The 12362-nt window shown below is 40.0% G+C and overlaps 1 long non-coding RNA gene across 1 annotated transcript; it reads left to right on the plus strand.

Moving 5' to 3' along the window:
* Window positions 1-2481: 2481 nt before the first annotated feature.
* Window positions 2482-6599, plus strand: LOC109311688. Its single transcript, XR_002101578.1, has 2 exons — window positions 2482-2633; window positions 3734-6599. It is a non-coding gene; the product is annotated as an uncharacterized LOC109311688 (long non-coding RNA).
* The last annotated feature ends 5763 nt before the right edge of the window (window positions 6600-12362 follow it).

Here is a 12362-nt window from a genome sequence, read left to right on the forward strand (position 1 = left end):
TCTAAAAAAACAATTTCTTATTGTCTTTTACTTGGGTTGCCATCCTCAGCTCCATGGTAGCTTTGGCCTGTCTAACTGCCTCCCTACAAGCACTCCTTCGGTAATAAACCTAACTGTAACACAAATATAAGCCATCCACTTCCCAAGCTAAAATTTATTTCCACTCAGGGTTATAAATTGAGTTTATAACTCCAAGCCTTACTTCCCCTTTCGCTGTCTCCATGCAGCTCCGCTGAGTAGATTGGGTGTCCTTGGGCTGGTTTTCTGGAGTGTCTCCCTCTCCCATGAATTCCTTCCCCTGCAGCCTCCAGGGTCAGACTGTTCTCCTTGCTCTACGCACTGGTCTTGTACATCTCTAAGCACCTCCCCTTCCAGCCATGCGGCTCCTCGGCCGCCCTTTGCTCAAAGGCCAGCCTGCCCTCTGCTGCTGCTGCATGCTTAGCCTGCTGCACTTTCCACTTAAAGTAGCAGGAGCCTCTGGCTCCCTGTCACAGAGGCATTTTTTAGAAATAACTAGAATTATTATCCAAATATTAAGTTCTAAATCAAAACTCAAGATATGAATGTCTCCCAGCTTTTTGAGCATCTGTAGCTGAACTGTACAGCTGTGGACAATTTATAAACTGGAGGACAAAACAGTAAGTTCAGATGGCTTAGGCTTTCCATTCTTTCTATGAAGGGGATGTTCCAGCCCTTCATTTGTCATACAGAATTGCTTTGGAAGAGAGCTAGTGTTATATAAATGGCCTTTCTTACCTCAGAGTATTCTCAGGGGAGTGGAGATCTCATTTCATGATTTCCTGGGAATGAAATTGGTTGCAAGTAGTTCTTGTCCTTTTATGGTTTAATGTTGATGACTATTTTGCATCAACAATTACTTTTACACTTACTTAAACTCTTACTAGCAGCAAGCTTCATGGAAATTACAGCCAGAAGAGATTACCAGATTGCCTAATCTGACTTCATGCATCTGGCAGACATTAAGTTTTGCCAAAGTCCAAAAGCTTTATTTGTGGTGACTGTTTCACCTAGTCATCTCTTCAAAGTTGCCACGATATGATTTAGTTACATTGCCCCCCAGAGCAGAGGTTGGCAAATTTTTGCTACTTAGGGTTGCTCTTTGCAACCCCATTCTCATTGCAGGCCACAAGTCTCTGCCTCCTTGAATGGCCAGCTGCCTTTACTTGCCCTTGCCACTGATCCCCATCCTCTCTGCAGTGAGGATACATGCAGACAAGATGAAGAAGCAAGCTCCGCCTTGGAGGGGAGCGCTGCAGGGAAGATGGCAGTACTTCAGAACTCCATGTCATCAGTCCCCTGTGCCACATTGGTTACCTTCATAGGCCACAGGTTGCCACCCCCTGCCCTGAAGCACAGAACTAAAACTTTTAAAAAATTGTCTCCTGGATTTCAAAGGCTAAATTGCTCTGTGTGGAGAATAATTTAATCTTTTGTAATAAATAAATGGGACTTTTTACTGAAAATAGGATTTTTTTTTATACGTTGCTACAATACAAAGGAAGAGAGAACTATCCTTTATTTTGTCCTTCAGAAGCCTACTGCCCCTGTGACAGAGCATTAAATACTATGAGCTGGCATATCCCTACCACAGTGGCGTACCGAGAGCGGGGAGAGGAGCGTGGGAGGGGGCTATGGCCCCCAGGTGCCAGCTTGAGGGGGCTCTGGCTAGAGAGACTGGGTGCCTCCCATGTTTTGTGCATTACCCACTTGCCCACCCAGTGGGTTTTGGCTTGCTTTGGCCGCTGGAAATTCTGGCTGCCGCCCCTCCCCCTGCAGCAGTGTGCCGCGCTGCTAATTCACCTGCGGAAGTGCTGTGGGGTGGGAGGCAGGGTCCCATACAGGCTGATTTGCCTTGGGCCCTGCACCCTGCTCGGATTGTTCCTGGGAGTGGGGTGGGCACAAATGCAAGCATTGGCCCCTGGGCGCCGGAGACCCTCGATATACCACTGCCCTACAACATTCAGCATATCCATTCCTCCAAAATGGAGATTGTCTTTTAGGCAAGTTGCTGCCCTTATGCAATAAAAGGAGCTTTGAACATATTAAATGTGTGCACTTTTAGTTATGATCCCAAAGGCCAGACGATGTTACAGCTGCTTTGCACCATCAAATAAGCATGAAAGTTAGGGAAGGTGGAGAAGAGATGGCTGTCAACAAGGAAGCAATTCATTCAGTATTCTATAGCCTAATACTGTAATCTTTTTCTTTAGACAGAATTATGAATTTCTTTGCATACTTGTCAGTTGTTTTTGTTTGCTAACCTTAAATGGTCATGTGATTCATGCCATCACATCTCCAGTAAGAAAACGGTAGTATTTTATTGCATAGATTCTTTCCATTTTCTCTCTTCAACCTTTTAGTATTTCAGGAATATATTAACTAAGTTGTAAGTAGGATGCTCAGTAATGTTCCTTTTGTATTATCTCTGCATAAAGTATCTTAAACAAGAAAAGCTTTATTTTGATTTGATGCCTAATTTTAATTCCTTCTGTTTTCAGATAAAGAAACTTGAATCACGTCTCAGTAGAACAGACTGCACTGATGAAAAGGGTAAATCATATTCCACCAATGAAACCTGGAAAAGAGACCCTTGTACAATGTGTGAATGCAAAGTGAGTATGCTGAAATTCGCTTTCGGGGCTTAAGTTATATCATGGTTTGCTTTTGCATCTCAACTGCTGATTTTATGCCCCCAACTTTTATTCCATTTTTTAATCTGAAGGATTTTTTTTAAGGAAAACAGATGCTCTTTAAAGACTTATTAATTATAATATAATATATATAACTTCCATTCACTGTTTTGCTGATACCTGTAAAATTGTCAGGTACAATTAAGAATGATTCATAGATTCACAGATGCTAGGGTCGGAAGGGACCTCAACAGATCATGGAGTCCGACCCCCTGCCTAGGCAGGAAAGAGTGCTGGGGTCGGATGATGCAGTATAATATAAGCTCCTTTCAAAAGCAGTTTCTTAAAAGTATATCATTTAATAAAAGTTTGTGTACTATAATATTGACATTTCAATTTTTACCTTTCTTGCATGTAAAAATAATGTAATATATCAATAGTGCTCAACTTGTCTGGGCCAACAGGCCAGGTAAGTGGCATGGGACCAGTCCATAGGCCGGATCCGATGCATGAGGTCGGTCTGTGGCAGGATCCACTGGCAAGCCAGTCTTTTGAGTCCCCTCCAGCACAAAGGGCCAGTCCCAGCTGCAGACCCAACCCTGTGCACCAGCCCTGGCTGCAGACCCAACCCCCAGGTTGGATCCTACTGCGGACCCAACCCCACACACCAGCTCTTGCCATAAACCTGACTTTGCATGGGGAATGGTGGCAGCATTAATTGGTTCTGGGAGCCACAGCAATTAATGCTGGCACCACTCTCCTGCCACCAAATTTCTAGAGCCCCACACACTGGAAGACACGGCTTCATTGGCCAGATGCAGCCTGTACACCGTAGGTTGAGCATCACTGTAAATATACTGAGGAATAGCTCTGGTTTTTAGATGAAATTGATTTTATATATGGTTCATTCAGAGAGATTTACAAAAGTGTCCTCTAACAGCCAATTTAACATACAACCCCCAACAAATTATACAGAACTTATCTCAGTAGAAAGAATGGTTCTGAACACACTGTATTTTTTGTTCTGTTTTGTAAATCTGACGAAATGATGTGTTAAACTTACCTTTTTTTTCTTACCCCAGGTCGGTCAGATTACTTGTTTTGTAGAATCATGTCCTCCAACTGACTGCGCTGCACCAGTAAAGGTCAAAGGAGCTTGCTGTCCAGTCTGTTTAAAGCAAACTATTAGCAAGGGAAAGAAGCCATAAAACTTCTTTTAAGAATTTAGGATGCATCCTCTTTCAAGCATATCAATGCCTGCTGATAGCAGTTACAGGTAACCACAGGCTTAAAATGACAGCAAGAAATCAGGATTTACATAATGACTTTCTAAAGGTGCTGTAACAGTGTGAGACAATGTGTTATTTTGTTCCTTGCCCATAAAAGAGATAATCACAATGCAAAAAATATTGAAAGGGAAATGAAGCCGATAGGTCAATAATTTTGTATTAAACTTCTCAGGTTAGTCAAACTGAAACTGGTGCTACTTCTAAAAGAACACTGTCAAATGTTGAGAACCCAAACTGATTTATCTTAAAATTAATACACCATGACATTAGTACACCATCTCCTATCTATGAGAAATGACTTTAATAATACTTTTTACACTTTCTCTTCTAAAACTTTCAGATTTGACAGGGAAAAGTAAAATAAAATATGAATAAACACTGTTCCCAGAACAAGGCCAATATAGGGTTAATATCTGCCCATTACTACATTTGGATTCTGTAGTCAGTTATTTTTGTATATCACCAAAGAAAGTGTGCAGTTAAAGAACTTTCTTTTAATACAATAAAAAGGTAATTATCTTTTGATAAATTTAAAAAAAAAATGAAATTACAAGGGAAAGAAATGCCATGTTCCTAGAAAGCTATTAAAAATCGAATGCATAACAAAAAAAATTGACAGCATCTTGATTGTGGTTTTTTCTCACTTTAGGAAATAGTAAATAAATCATACTACATAGCATTTAATCTTAAAATGAACATAACCATTTTTGTCAAAACCTATGTAAATGCTTAGCTACTATTGTGATTCATTTTAAATCATAGTAAAATGACCAGCCAAAATCAAGTTTTTGAGCATGTCTCTCTTAATCTCAGACATGCTCACATACATAGTTAGTATTGGCCCTGTTCTGAAAACGTGAAAACAGGTTGCATACCATTTTGTATACAAAGATACCTACTGAATAATTTTACATAGTATCATAGGTTCTTTGCTATATTGTGGTACTGTTTGTGAAAAAAACAGCAAAATGAAACATTAATAATTAATTGTGGAGTGACTACTCATTTTCTACCTGAAGAGGTATTTCAGTTTTTAGGGTTTCTCCAGTTTCATTTAACACACACACATTTTTAGCTCAGTCCTTATATCGACTTTCTGATCCACCATTTAACTTTGTTTTCCAACTTAATACATTTTTAACATTATAGAATCTAGGTGGATGTTCATGTGTCCAATTGTGTACTTTTTAGCACTCCAATTTTCCATCTTGTTACAAAGAATATATATTATATTAAGTGAAGGACAACTATCATACCTCATTTTACAGTTCTGTTTTGTATTTCATTTATAGTGCTTCTTCACAAAAAATCCCTAACTTAGAATTTATGGCTCAGTCCTGAAGTGCTTATTCAAACACAAGTCCTGTTGAAGTTTATGTTCAGTAACTTCTAAATTAGTTGTTAGGATTTAAAGATCAGGGATTTGGTGATTAATGGAATCTGCACAAAAGTAACTAAGTGAGTCCTTTCAAAATATGTAAGCAGACTAAATGCTTAATTTGCATGATCTGTAGCAACCATGCAAGTTCCACTATAATATTTTGGCACATAATTTCCATGATTACGGTCTTTAATGTTTTATAATCTGATAATCTACATACTATGACAATATCAGTGTATATTACAAGCTTACTAGAGAGACTTTTGTCATGGCATAGTAAGAGTGATATGTACATATGAGTGGTGTGTTAAGCAAAGGTATATGTTAGAGATACATGTGGTACTACAACTTACGTGTTTAAGAATATTTGAATTGATCTTTTACATAAAGTTTTGACTTGGGTAACCTTATATTTTAATACTTTTAGAAATTGTGTTTGGCGAGCTTGTTTTGGTAATCAGGGTCTGTAGGGCTCGCCATTCCTCTTTCAGTTTGTTTTGGATATGCTGGTAGTTTGGTTTTGATGAAAATCTATACCACATATCTCATCCTGCAAGCCCAATGAAGGTGGAACTTCCAGTTCCCTACAACAGGTATTCTCTAGAGGTAAGGCTGGTGAACTAAAGCAGTGTCATGATTAAAGTATCTGTATGGTTGTATAACCCAGTGACAGTAATATATCCAATAGGTTACCACTTCCATTTTTTATCCCTGGTTTATATTTTAATTAAACATGCTCAGGATTCAATCATGGCAAAAGAGTGTTCATTTAAATATTATATAATAGTACCAAGTATCTGACTTTTCCCTCTTCAGAATAAAGTGAGTATCTGTTCACCATTCAGTATTTACTCATTCAATATATTAAGAGGGGCTTAAGATTTGAGATACGTTTAGAAAACTGTTAACTTGAATTATCTTCCACTAAACAGCTGGTAATAAAACATTCAGGAAAAACAGGGCTTCATCCACAGGAAAACATACTAAGCAATTATGGAATGTCTAAATTCACTTTTATTTCAGTGTGTGTGTAATCAGCACCCATTTAAACATTTCTGAAGCAGTGGCCAGTGGCTCGATGACCATTTCCTCAGTATCCACTGTGAGAATATTGCTGTAATATGTTGCTAATTGTGCATATTTATTTACTTTTTAAAAAGTTACCTTAAGTAAAGTCTTTCTTATTTTTATTGTAATCAGTGATTTACCAAAGAACTGTTTGCACTGTGTAACGAATGCTTTTCAGTTCAAATAAAATGGGCCATGTTTCCAAATACAGACTTGATTTCTTCTCGATACATGCACATTCTTTTGTCTCCCATTGATATGTTTTATATAAAAGAGCCAGACTATCACCTTCATACAAGTAGCTGGGAATGAACTCCCCATATAACATAAATTGATGGCATAAAACATATAATACTGATTGATGACATAAAATCATCAATCAACGAAACAAGTCAGTGTAAGGTTTATGAAGTAATAGAGCTTTATTTTAGTGGCGAAAGTATACATTATATGTTTGCTAGTTACTTTTAGGGAATAGACAGAAGGTGAAGATAACATAATGGATGGAATTGGTTACTAGCAGCTGGGCCTTCAATAGCTCCCTATTCCAAATGTTTCTTAAGAAAACCTGTGTGAAAACTTTATTTTGGTGTCACTTTGCATTAGGGATGTAAATATCATTTAAATCAGTGCTTCCCAAACTTTTCCTCAGCGTGACCCCATTTTCTCAGCATGGCCCCTCACTCTCAACCTGCAGCCCCCCACAACCCCAGATGCCCCTCACTTCCTCCCCACACCTCTCCCCCCACAGGTGCCCCAGGGCCAGAGGCTATAGCCCCCTGCCCCTACCCCCCAGCAGTGTCCAAACCCCGGCTGCCGTGACTGGAGCGGAATGCAAAGCTCAGCTTTATGCCCCCCACCCCCCAAGTCCTGTCCCCTCCTTCAAGGGCAGCACTCCTGGCACAGAGCCTGTGTGGGGGGAGGAATCAGGCTGCCTGCTACAGGCTTAGGGCTCCCCACTCTGATGCCTTCCCCCAGGGGGCTCAATGGCCTAGTGGTCAGCATAGGAGCAAGGGAGTGCCACACTGCACCGCATCATGCCACCATGAATGCCAAGCTAACGTGTCCGCTGCTCACCCAGCAGCAGCATAGGCACAACTCCATAATGCTGCTGCTGCCATGCCTCACCTTGGCAGCTACGGTGGTGTAACACTCCCTCCCACAACGGGTTCCAGTTGCTGGGCCGTAGAGGCAGCTCCTACCCGGAGCTGGTTCGACCTGGCTCCAGACCTGCACCCTGCTGTGGATACCCCTCAGGGGGTATGTTTATCGTGACCCCATCTACTGATATTGTGACCCCATTTGGGAACTGTTGGTTTAAATAATTACCTGTTTAAACTCCTATAATGATATCAGTTACTCAGTTAACTGACAACACATACCTAGCACCTGTGTATGTGTGCGTGCGTGTGCTTTGCACTGCCCCATTCATATGTGGGGCAGGTCCCCCGTGCCCTCACAATCTTCCGCAGATCTTTCCACAGTATGGAGCTGGGCACCCCCTGCCCTGTTCCAAGAAAAGTACATAGCTTGGAGTTCCTTCCCTGGCTTCTTTTTGACTGCTCCATCTTTAATCTGTAGCGCGCTGCAGGAAGAGGAAGGTGGAGATGGAGCTGCATGCTGTGACTAGCTGCCTTCCTGGAGCACAACGCTGCTTCCTTCCCCACCAGACTGTGTCCAGTGCTAAATATTAACTGTAATGCATTGATGTTGAAAATATATTTACCATTTAACTGTTTAACCATTTAACCTTTCACATCCCTACTTTGCATCGAAAATAAATTGCACAGAGGTACTGAGGACAGTGTTGGGGACTGCCCCCCTCCCATTCTCATATAATTTCTTCAGCCTCCCCTTCCCCACCCCTAAAAAATGATCTCATTCTCACCTTTTAATCCCATTTTCTGCCTGTTGTCAACACCTGGCTTGCTGCCATGTGTTAAAATACTATGAATACACTACCAGGAGATCTCACTTTTGACCATGGCTACAAGCACTTGTGTTTCTCTTCTAACTACATTTTAGAAAAGGACACTTGTAGCAGAGCAGAATTAGGGTATACTGCAGGCAGGAATCATGACCTGGACTGTTGGGTTCATTAGCCATGAAATCCTCATTCTTGCCAGTAGAAATCCTTTCAGAGACCTCACCAGAAGTTTTGTATTTTGGGATAAAAGTTACTGTTAAAGTCAATTTAATTACTCATCTCCTATATGTATATTACTCATCTCCTAATTACTCATTACCCCTATACACTGACCAAACCCTAGGTACCATGCACCTTGAAACTGAAAAGTTCCTTAATGGTTTTGTTCAACATAGGTAGCAATTGTTGTAAGTCCAACAGAGTTTTAAAAGCTGCAGTGTGATTAATGTACTTCTGAAGTAACTGGCTTTGCCAAACAATTAAATAGGAAGAGTAAAAATTTAATATAATCTAGGAAACGTTCATGAAAAGTCTTTTAGGATGTCAGCTGCTATCCTGTTTATATATGGTTTTGTCTTTAATTAGTTTTTCAGTATAATATTTAACGAGTTAAAAATGAACCAGATGAAGTAATGTTTTTTACAGTATGCTACCAAAATATGCCCTTTTTCCTTAAGCAATGTCGAGAAATAATATTCAGTTACTTTTTTCTAACGTCTTTTCACTCGAGTAGACCTTGCTTTTTTTCTGCACCAGAGGATAAAATTGTTGTGGCAAAACAATGGGATATGCTCATCTCGTTAATTATACATTTGACTCATCATTTATTCCCAGGAACACACCATTTCTCTCCCTAATCTAAAAAACCCCAAACATTTGAGGCTCAAAAACAGTAAGTTTTAGTTTGCTTGCTTTTCTCAACAGATGTTACTAGCCCCAAGGTAATGCTTAATGACAACAGAATTCACTAGCTTTGTTTCATCATCACTATGAGCTACAGCAAGGGTTCCCAAACCCTGGTACGCAGACCTCTATGGACACACAAGACATCTCTGGGTGGTACGTGGGAAAAATTGTGAAATTGCAGATTTAATTTTCAGCTACAGTAATGTAGCCAGAAAAAAACAGAAAACTTAGTCCAGATGAACTTTAGTTTGTTTGTGAACAGTCCAGTTTGTTTAATATTTAATTCCATGACTTTGCTTCAGCATTCATCACAGAGCTTCTGTCTCTCTGTAACTTGTCTTGAGTATAAAACAGATGGAGCCTTGCACAAGAGATCTGATGATTTGGCCATAGACACAGCTTTATATGTTTTTTCTACGTACCTCGAAGTACCAGCTTATGAACGCTGAGATGATGGGGTGGATACAGCATCCCACTGGTGGGTTCCCCGTGCTTGGCAGTGGACCCAGAAGTGGATCAGAAGTACTTTTGGTCCACTTCCAGATCCGCCATGGAGCACACGGGGGACCTTTCTGCCCCCTGGCTCAGCAACTGGTGCCTCCTGGGTCTAGGGTGGGGCACCCATTGTCCCCCTGCGGCCAATCACTGAACCGGGGTGTGTGGGAGGGTGCCCCCCATGCTTTCAGCAGCAGATCTGGAAGTGGACCAGAAGTATTTCTGGTGGTCCACTTCCATATCTGGTGCCAAGTGCCCAGGGTACCATCCCCCCATGCTTCCATGGGACGCTCCATCTGCCTCACCATCTCAGCAATCACTAGCCATTCCTGGTACCTCGAGGTACGTAGACAAAACAAATAAAGTTGTGTCTATGGCTGAATCTCTGATTCTCCAAATCAGAATTGGATCTTTAGATTTATATTCAGCCAAATTGAATCAGGACAGCGATCCAAATCAATTAATTGAATCACTGTCCTCCAAACTGGGCCAAATCCATATTAAATACTCCCTGCTTTGCACACCCCTAGAGACAACACATTGTGTAAGGTGGCCAATAGGAAGAGAAGAGATGTGTCGTAAGCCCTTGAAAAGTCTCACTATCTGAGCACCTTTTTCTTGATTACAAGGAGGTACTTGGAATTCATAGTCCTGAAGCCTTTGCCAGAACTAAGCATCTGTCCCACAGAGACATCAGGTTTTCCTTTCATTATGGTGGTGATCATTTTTACATAAGACCTCAATAAGGATATAAGAAACGTAGGTTTCTGTCCTCTGCCTGTATGTCATGATTCAAGCCCATGTCTCCCTATTTAGAATAAAAGTTAATTTTGGGAAATTGGGACAGCATAGGCCTCTAAACTCAACCTTTTGAAGCTCTTCTGTTTTGTATAGGACAATTAAAAATTTTTCCTGTAGTTCTTAGTCATGATAACAGAGAAAAACTAAGTGTGAGTGTGACTGTTTAGCCCCGCACCTGGGAAAGTAGAAACCTCCGTTCCCATTCCTATTCTAATGACTATTCTATCCAGTTACTGGTTAATATAAAACACATGGGATTACCTCCTAGCTGAGTGTCTAAACCATTGAGCTGTTGTATAAAGCAGAAATTTAATGTCACATCGAGAGGTGTCTATGGAGTTTCAGCACCTTCAGAGTAGAAGTTTTAAGGATCTCAGTTTTGGACTTGGGCACTTCAGAATATTTAAATTTATTTTTACATTAATTGATGAAAGAGGCTGGTTAATTTAGTTACTTTATCATTTTTTGCACAATTCCAGTGTTAATTACATGCATAATATTGTGTATGTGCAGGACTATGCCTCAAAGAGTTTCCAGGAAAGAGGATGTCTGTTTGAAGTCTTCTTAAAGCCTCTCTCTCTAGTTTAAGTGACCTTTAATTAAGTGTTTGTAGATTTCATTACACTCATTTTTATCGTCCACTAAAAATAATGAAATCTGGTATCTAACAAAGAGCTTGTTAGGTAGAATGTGTCATTATTAAATGCCTACATGATTACTGATATACGGTACCCTCAAATGTTTAAAGGATTATTGAGTGCAAAAGTCTGTGTCAAGTTATGCTGTAAAGAAGAATGTTATCCTTATTTAAATGAATGGTAATCAAATACATTACTAGGTAAGTCCTACTCAACCTTGAAGGGTTGGAAGATAACTTCATTACCAAATGCAGATGAGCAAATAATCCAGACACAGTGTCCTGACTTCACGCTGCTATGCTTGTGTCATGATGCACATCAATGTGTAATTATGCTGAGCCATGAAGAGGCAGCGTTGTCAACTATTGAGATGACATGTCAAGGCAGACATACCGGCAGTTCTATTTTAGTTAACCTGTGGATTCTGTTGCTTGTTTTTATGCAATATTTCTGCTCTCCTTCTCTTATCTCCTAATCTGTAGTGAGGTGGGAAGGAAATCTAGCTCTCACGTTGGCTTGTTTTCTTTAGGTCTGTCCAACATATGCCAGGCAGTGTTATGAGAACTCCTGTATTTAGTGTTATGAGTGCTTTTGTATGAATGTAGCGCTGTATAAATATCCTTGTCCAGACTTAGGAAAAGCAGATAAACAAGGAACTTACATTCAAGATGTTTGCATCTGGTTGATATTTCAGTAATATAAGTTTATATTTCCAAAATCACATATTTTTTCAAATGTCATATTTTCAAAATAAACTAAATTACTTATATCTTTATTTGTTATCTGCATTACAGACATTTATGGGGTCACTACTGTGAGATTTATTTCATGGAGATTAATACAAAATGATGTTCCCAGGGGAAAAAGTGTTATGGGTTCTTTAGTGTGCTTTTTGGATGGGGAGGAAGATTTTTGCAAGTACCGTGTATTTCTCTTCACTTAATTTCCCATGGGGCCAATTAGACACTTGGAAATGCATTAAATATAAATGATTAAGGGTTATCTTTTTATTTAATATATAATATAGGTATGAAAAAATGATGCATATTAACAAGGATGAGGTTTTGCTATGGAACAACTGCTACACATGGGGTATCAACTTCAAAGTGCTCAAAACCAAATATTGCACACCTAGATGGTGAGGAAGTTGTCACACTAAAAGCTTGACACTGTACTTAACAGTATGCTGAGATTTATAACAGGCTG

Source organism: Crocodylus porosus, unplaced genomic scaffold (genome assembly GCF_001723895.1).
Source record: "Crocodylus porosus isolate Cpor-Errol unplaced genomic scaffold, CroPor_comp1, whole genome shotgun sequence".
NCBI lineage: Eukaryota > Metazoa > Chordata > Crocodylia > Crocodylidae > Crocodylus > Crocodylus porosus.